The sequence below is a fragment of the Mastomys coucha genome, unplaced genomic scaffold (assembly GCF_008632895.1).
Source record: "Mastomys coucha isolate ucsf_1 unplaced genomic scaffold, UCSF_Mcou_1 pScaffold12, whole genome shotgun sequence".
Taxonomy (NCBI): domain Eukaryota; kingdom Metazoa; phylum Chordata; class Mammalia; order Rodentia; family Muridae; genus Mastomys; species Mastomys coucha.
The window spans coordinates 55,314,809-55,322,918 of NW_022196894.1; the positions used below are offsets into that span (position 1 = coordinate 55,314,809).

At 37.9% G+C, this 8,110-nt stretch overlaps 1 pseudogene; it reads right to left on the reverse strand.

Moving 5' to 3' along the window:
* Nucleotides 1-287: 287 nt before the first annotated feature.
* On the reverse strand, nucleotides 288-824 carry LOC116083409 (annotated as a pseudogene).
* Nucleotides 825-8,110: the final 7,286 nt, after the last annotated feature.

Here is an 8,110-nt window from a genome sequence, read left to right on the forward strand (position 1 = left end):
AGTACTTCCAACCTTTTCTTATTCTTTAATAACTTTCTGTGTGGGGATTCTTGTGTGGGGCGGTGCATCGGGGGATAGCCATGTAGCCCAGTGAAGCTGCTCCTGCTGTTGTTCAGTAAAATTGGTATGGTCAGTGTCTCTGAGGCAGGAAAGAAATACTGGTTTGATATGTGCTGTCTTGAAACCTACTTAAAATATATGAATTATTTTAATTTTAGCCTCCTAGCCTTTCTTTTTGTTTTCTGTTTTTGTTTTTGTTTGTTTGTTTGTTTATGTGTGTGTGTGTTTTAAAACACTTTGCAGTCCAGGTCCTTTATTTCCTTTTTGTAGATACTCTTTGTATACTTTTTGTATGGAATACTTTTTGTATTTCCATACTTTTTGTATGGAACGGGCTCCAGCAGCTCAGACTCTTTTCCATTAGTCCTCACAATGTGGCCTTCTCTGAGTGGCACAGGCTGGAGCTTCAGCAGAACCCACATGCCCTTCTCTTTGGCTTCCTTTTTCTCCTGGTCGTTCTCCTTCACCCACTTCAGGAAGCTGTTTCTGCTCTTCGAGTGCTTGATGTGTTCAATCCGCACGTTGATTTTCTTGGCGGAATCTTGCCCTTAACTTGCTTGTTTACAGTGATGCCCATGGCACGCTGGGTGACATTGTAGACTTTCGGTTTTGCCATGGTAACACTTATGGGGCATTCCTTTTTGAACAGTGATCACCCTTCTTGTAGATCCGCATGTATGTGGCCAAGGAACAACACCATGTTTCCTAAACGGCCTAGAGATCATATGCCGAGTGCCTCTCCTCTTTCCCTTTATGTTGGTCATTTTGATGAGTTCCTGGAAGATGGCTGTGGAGGCCGAAAGGTAGAGGGCGGGGGCTGTCGGGCTCTTACAAAGCTCCTCTTAGCCTTTCCTTGATGAATAATTATTTTTAGTCTCGCTGTGTGTGTGGCACTAATTAATTAATTAATTCAAGGGTTGTGGGGAAAATGTAGATACCATGAAGCCCTAGTTTGGGTCCTGTTAGATCTTACCAAAGGAGTTGAAGCCATTTTCTTTTGGCTTCATCCATTTGTTTATCCTCGGCATTGAAATTTTTGTAGTTTATTAAGTTTTTAATTTAATTGGCCTTTTATTTTTACACCCTTTCAGAACTTGACTTTTATTTGACTGTCTGCCCTGGACTTGTTATCACAGAGTTTCAGGTGTGTGCTGGGATATCATTTAGTCAATAAGAGAACCGTTGAGGATGAGACGAGCGAGCCCACCTTCACTCCCTACTTTCTCTGTGACAGGGCCGGTACTGTTCTTACTGGTAGGGTACTTCTGAAGATATCTTTGCATAAATAAATAAATAAATAAATAAATAAATAAATAAATAAATACTAGTTTTATCTTCATTTGTGATACCCTCCTTTTCTTATAGCTTGAAGATAATTAAGTTCCTAACTTTAGAGGTGACAGAGACTATGAACTTGAAATCATAAATCCATGTAAATGGAAGCACCAGGACAACCTCCACTCTACATATGTGGTGATTCCTTTCCACTTGAGCCTTTGCATGCTACACATTTTAAAGATTCCAGAATGCATTTTTCTTTATTCTTTTTCATGGCAAACAAAATATAGGCTCATGTCTAAAAATAGTAAATAGTATTTTAGACATCCTTTTTAGTTCAGAAATATTTTCAAGGGGTTATGGGAATTAAAATAGGGTTCATAATTTTTAAAGATAATACCACTATGAATGGGTTTACTCATACATTAAAATGTAGGGCCTGAAGAGGAAATGGCTTATTATAATAGCCTATTATAGCAAGTACCTCCTTGAGATGAGCAACACATTTTCTATCCCCTCTGGACAATAATTATGCTCTGTGGGACTCTATTCTTGGGATATTGAAAGATGTTATGCAGAAAAGTATTTTCTATCCCTTTGTGTTCCAGAAATTTTGAATCATTAACATTAAGCATACCCACCACCACCCCCCTTTTGAGACATGGTTTCCCTGTGTTGCTTTGGCTGGCTGTAGAACAAGCTGACCTCAAACGCAGAGATCTGCCTGCCTCTGCCTGCCCCTGCCTTCTGGGTGTTGGATTAAAGGTGTACTGCATCACCACCTGGCTTTGCAGATTTCTTTTAAAACATTTCTTTTATCTTTTGAGAATTTTATATATAAGTACTGTATTTACATAATTTCCCCCTCCCCTCCTCCTCCCAACTCCTCCCTCTGCCAACTTCCCTTCAAATTTATGAATGCTTTTTCTTTAACTATTATAGTTGTATATGTATGTGTATGTAATTACAAACTGCTGAGTACATTTAGCTTTGCTCTCGTGTTTGCATGTGCTTGTGTGTATGTGTGTGTGTATGTCTGTCTGTCTATGAGTGACTGCTTGGCACTAGATAGCCTATTGTGGGACTTGTCCCTGGAGAAGACTGATTATTCCTCTTGTTATGGCCATTATACATCTGTGGCTCTTCATTTAGCAGATGTATTCTTGTGAGATTTCCCCCATCCCCTTAGGATTGCCAACTGGTGTCACTGTGCTGGTTTCACTTAGGTGACCATATTGTTAGAATCTCATGGGACCCTGTCGTTTATAGAAGTCACTATCTTGAAGCAGGCATCCTGGTCTTCCGGCTCACACACTCTTTCAGCCTCTTCTTTCATAGTATTCCCTGAGCCTTAGTTATAGGAGTGATGGTGTAGTTGTATCAGTCATGGCTCTGCACCAGTGCAGCTTGGCCACACTTTGAATGATGTGTCTTTTCAGATTCTGAAATGTGGATTCTGTATTTGTTTTCTCCCCCCTAACATTATTGACCATAAAAATAATCCCAATACTCTGCCAACTTGCCAAGGGATATATATCTCCCAGAGGAGGTACACTGAAACCCCTAAGTTGGGAAATCCTGTGAGAAGAGAAAAACAAACAAACAAACAAAGACAAACCAAACTGCTGTAGTAGGGAGACCACAAATATGAACATTATTCTTCCATAAATACAGATAGCACTTAGGGCTTTTCAAAGCATTTTCATGCGCTTTATCTCCTTTCTTCCTATTAGCTATGCTCAGTGTAGCTTCAGTATCATTTTTCCAACTTGGTAGATGAAGAAAGGGACTCATTATGTAATAGTTGCTGCTTTAATGTTAGAGAAAACTGGGCTCTGTGAGAGAACAAACAGAGCTGTGGCTGGACACCATTTGTAATCATGGAGTCGAGCTTTTCTCCATTTCTTATTCTGTAAACAGTTCATCCTGTGTTCCCAGAGGAACAATTTCTAATGTGCAGCATTATGGCTTCATGATTCTAGATACTTTAGTCCCACACAGAGGGAGCTATACCTTAGCTGGATTGATTTGGCATCACTGTGCCAAGATTTTTGTCTGAACCAAATAAATCAGCTTAATGTTGGTTCATAATGAAATTTGGTCAAAGGGAGTCTTTCCTGATATCCAACCGAAGTATCCTACCCACAGCTCAATATTATATACAGACTTGTCACAGAAATGCATTGGGGACCATTTGGGAAATTCTCTTTATTCCTATATCTTATATTGAAAGGGAGTGACTGTCACCAAAGGGATTCAATTTCTGATATCACTGAATAGTACAGATTGATACAGTCGTTAAGCTCAACATAAGAAGGAGGTAAAGAAATAGAATTATAGAATTAGTCTAAAATTGTAAGCATTAAGCAATACAAATACTCAGAACTAGCTCTTCTGACACCAAGAGTAGAGATTCCACTGGAATCTGCTCAAGTGCCAAAGTCGGACTGACACCTGGTGCTATCCAGACCTTTTTTGAACTCTGGCTGGAGAATTAGGGTCAGTTTGCTGGGGATACTTACTTACTGAGCAATATAAAGTATTGGAGAAAGGATTCTTGGGATATTGAATTATTCATGACTCAAAGAGCGTAGCTAGAGGAATCAGGTGGAAACTTGATCTATTAGAGCAAGTTAAGAGTCAACATGTGTATCTTTCTCCTCCTACCACATACTGTAGACCACCTCTAAATCTTGGCAAAGAAGTGAGAAACCCAATGAGAATTTCAAATTTAAGTTAGATGCATATTCATTCATTCATTATTTGGTGGTAGGGAAAACCAACGTTTTAAGTTTAGCCAGAGATAGTCTGTATTAGTTGAAATATCAACTTAACATCAAGGTCCAGAACACCCTATAATTCTAGTGGCAGGATAAATTGATTCTTTTTGGTTCTCAGTTTGTCAGTTTGTCAAGTACCTAGAGCAAGATTCATGAGACTAGGGTTTAAGACTCATGTCATTCTCATCAGTTCTTACAATGAATTAGCAGGGCTTGATGCTCTGGTTCCTATTTATGACATAGGATTATTTTTAGCAAATCCAACTTGTGGCAGTTTGCCCATTATTTACATGTCAGCTTATAGTATATGGTAATGGAGAATGAATGGTTTGATTTCCCAGAGATGAGTATATTAATGTCTGGGTTATCATGAAACTGTGTGCTTCACTTGTCACCAACTCATTAAAGCTAGTTTCCAAAAAGGAATTGCCAAACTTCTTGGCACACACATCTATTATCCATATATGGGAATCATTAGACTGTGTAAATGCTGCCTTTCTGTATTCATCTGTGCTTCATATTCACTGGATAGAGTTACTCAGTAGTATAAATAAACCATGAAGTCTTAGACTAAAAAGATCTTTGGACTGGGGAATAATATAAGTTTTATTTTAAGTGTGTTTGTTGCTTCCATATGAGTTTTTGTTTATGTTTTGGATTATAGCCATTGCCACCATTGTGCAAAAGCCAGAAGGAAATTTCACTGGATGTTTCTTGTAGAGGTTGTGAATTACTATACTTCTTCAGTTTTTACTGGAGCACATTGAGTCGGCAAACTCAAATGCAGCACAGACCAAAAGCTTTCTCTTTCAAAGAGGTTGTTTCACAAGCAAAGTATGGCCTTACCTATTCATATTTCTTAATAAATAAAAACTGTACATATGGTTACACTCTCCTATGACAAGGTATATCAATTCCTTTTCTTTTTTGGTTCCTGAGAAACACCTGGCCAATAGTTGCTCTCAAAGCAAAGTATTAAGAGAATTTCTTCTATCACAAATAAAATCCTTTAAAAATAAATAAAATTCTTACATTTATAAGCATATATCTATTTGCCAATACATTCTCTCCTTTACCTTATAAAAGACATTCTGAAAAGCAAGGACATTTTTCGGTTATCAGGATGAGAGCAACTCTACACAAGGACAGCCTTCTATAGTTCAGAATATATTAGAATGAAGATATTCTTCTAGTTACTATCATACTTGCTTACCTATAACTTGACCATCTGTTTTTATACTTAGCTATGGTGATAGAAAGGGTGCTGGCCCTTATCATTGAAGACATGCTACTTTATCTAGTGAAAAGTTTTGAGTTATGAACCTAAACTGGGGACTTTTATCCTAGGTTAACTAGATGGACATGAAGTAAATGTGGAACAGATTTCCTTGCTACAGTTAGAGGAAGAGATTTCAGAAGGGACAGTGAGATGCTTCTTCACTTGCTTTGTGAAAGGGCTTCTTCAGCTGAGTAATGCAGGTAGGCTTTAGAAACTGGAAAAGACAAGGGAACAGATTATTACTTAGAAACTCTACAAGGCTATCGTATCAGCCCGATGATGCCTTAATTTTAGCCAGAGAGATGCATACACAATACAGCTTTAAAGATCTATAAGATAAAAATATCTGTAAGATAATAAATGTATGATGTTTTGATCCACTGATGTTGTAGTTACTTGATGTAACAGCAATGGAAAACTAACAATTTCCCACCCAGCCATGGTTTTTAGTGCTTTTGCAATTGACTGCAACACCTCCCACCTTGGATCTTCTCTATTGTGATCTGTTGTTAGTCTTACTTCTTAGACCTCAGATGAAGATGGCATTCATGCCTTGATGTTGGATGCTAAATAGAACACCCCTGGTTTTTAGTTTCTTTCTTTTTTGCCACAGTTTTTTTCACAACCTATTTTCCCACATGTGGTTTTCTTTTCATATTACTTATCATCATGATTATTCTGGATTCCAAGGATTATTAGTTATTGGCTGATGAAAACCTGTCTGCCTGACACTATTACTCAGTTTTCTGTGGTTAAGCATGTTCTAGTTAAAAAATAATCATTAACCATTCCATCTGCAACTTGGACATTACAGAACTAATTCATTTAAGTTCATATTAAGGAAGGATAGATTATTCCATAGAAACACAACTAGCTTCAAAATGTTAGAAACTTATGAAATACCCAGGTTGATTGGTTGAAGGCTTGGTTCCTCATATGACTTGTGGAGCAGTTATCATCTTCAAAGTCACTGTTCACATACATGACTCTAAAAGAGACATGCACATGAAATCAGCAATAACTTAGCTTAGAAGTAACATGGTTTTTGAGGTCTCAACATGATGTCAAAACTAGTCTTAAAGTCCCATTTAAGGAATGTACTGGTTCATATTGTTGTTCCTCCTATGGTGTTGCAAAACCCTTCAGCTCCTCCAGTCTTTTCTCTAACTCCTCCTTTGGGGACCCAGTGCCCAGTCTAATGGTTGACTATGGGCATCCAACTCTGTATTTGTCAGGCTCTGTCAGAGACTTTCAGGAGACAGCTATATCAGGCTCCTGTCAGCAAGCACTTCTTGGCATCTGCAATAGTGTCTGGGTTTGGTATCTGTATATGGGATGGATCTCCAGGTGGGACAGTCTCTGGATGGCCTTTCCTTCAGTCTCTGCTCCACACTTTGTCTTCGTATTTCCTTCTGTGAGAATTTTGTTCCCCCTTCTAAGATGGACTGAAGCATTTACACTTTGACCTTCCTTTTTCTCGAGCTTCAGGTGGTCTATAAATTGTATCTTTGGCATTCTGAACTTTTGGGCTAATATCCACTTATCAGTGAGTTCATACCATGTGTATTCTTTTGTGACTGGGTTACATCATTTGGGATGATATTTTTTAGTTCCATCCATTTGCATAAGAATTTCATGAAATTATTGTATTTAATAGTTAAGTATTTGTGGAAGTATTCCACTCCATTGTGGAAATGTACCACATTTTCTGTATACATTTTTCTGGTGAGGGACATCTGGATTGTCTCCAGCTTCTGGCTATTATAAATAAGGCTGCTATGAACAGAGTGGAGCATGTGTCCTTATTACATGTTGGAGCATCTTCTGGGTATATGCCCAGGAGTGGTATAGCTGGGTCCTCAGGTAATACTGTGTCCAATATTCTGAGGAACTGCCAGACTGATTTCCACAGAGGTTGTACCAGCTTGCAATTCCACCAACAATGGAAGAGTGTTCCTCTTTCTCCACATCCTTGCCAGCATCAGCTGTCACCTGAGTTTTTGATCTTAGCTATTCTGACTGGTGTGAGGTGGAATTTCAGGATTGTTTTGATTTGTATTTCCCTGATGACTAAAGATGTTGACCATTTCTTTAAGTACTTCTCAGCCATTCTGTATTCCTCAGTTGAGAGTTTTGTTTATCTCTGTACCCCATTTTTAATAGGGTTATTTGGTTCTCTGGAGTCTAACTTCTGAGTTCTTTGTATATATTAGATATTAGCCCTCTATCAGATGTGGGGTTGGTAAAGATCTTTCCAAGACTTTTATCATGAAGGGATGCTGAACTTTGTCAAATGCTTTCTCAACATCTAATGAGAGAATCATGTGATTTTTTTCTTTGACTTTGTTTATATAGTGGATTACAATCATGAATTTTTATATATTGAACCATCTCTGCATCCCTGGGATGAAGTCTATTTGATCATGTTGGATGATTATTTTGATGTGTTCTTGGATTCAGTTTGTGAGAATTTTATTGAGTATTTTGCATCAATATTTACTAGTGAATTTGTTCTGAATTTCTCTTTCTTTGTTGGGTCTTTGTGTGGTTTAGGTATAAGAGTAATTGTGGCTTTATAGAACAAATTGGACAGTACCCCTGTTTCTATTTTGTCGAATAGTTTGAAGAATATTGGTATTAGGTCATCTAATAGGTTTGATAGAATTCTGCACTAAATCCATTTGATCATAGGCCTTTTTTTTTTTTTTTTTTT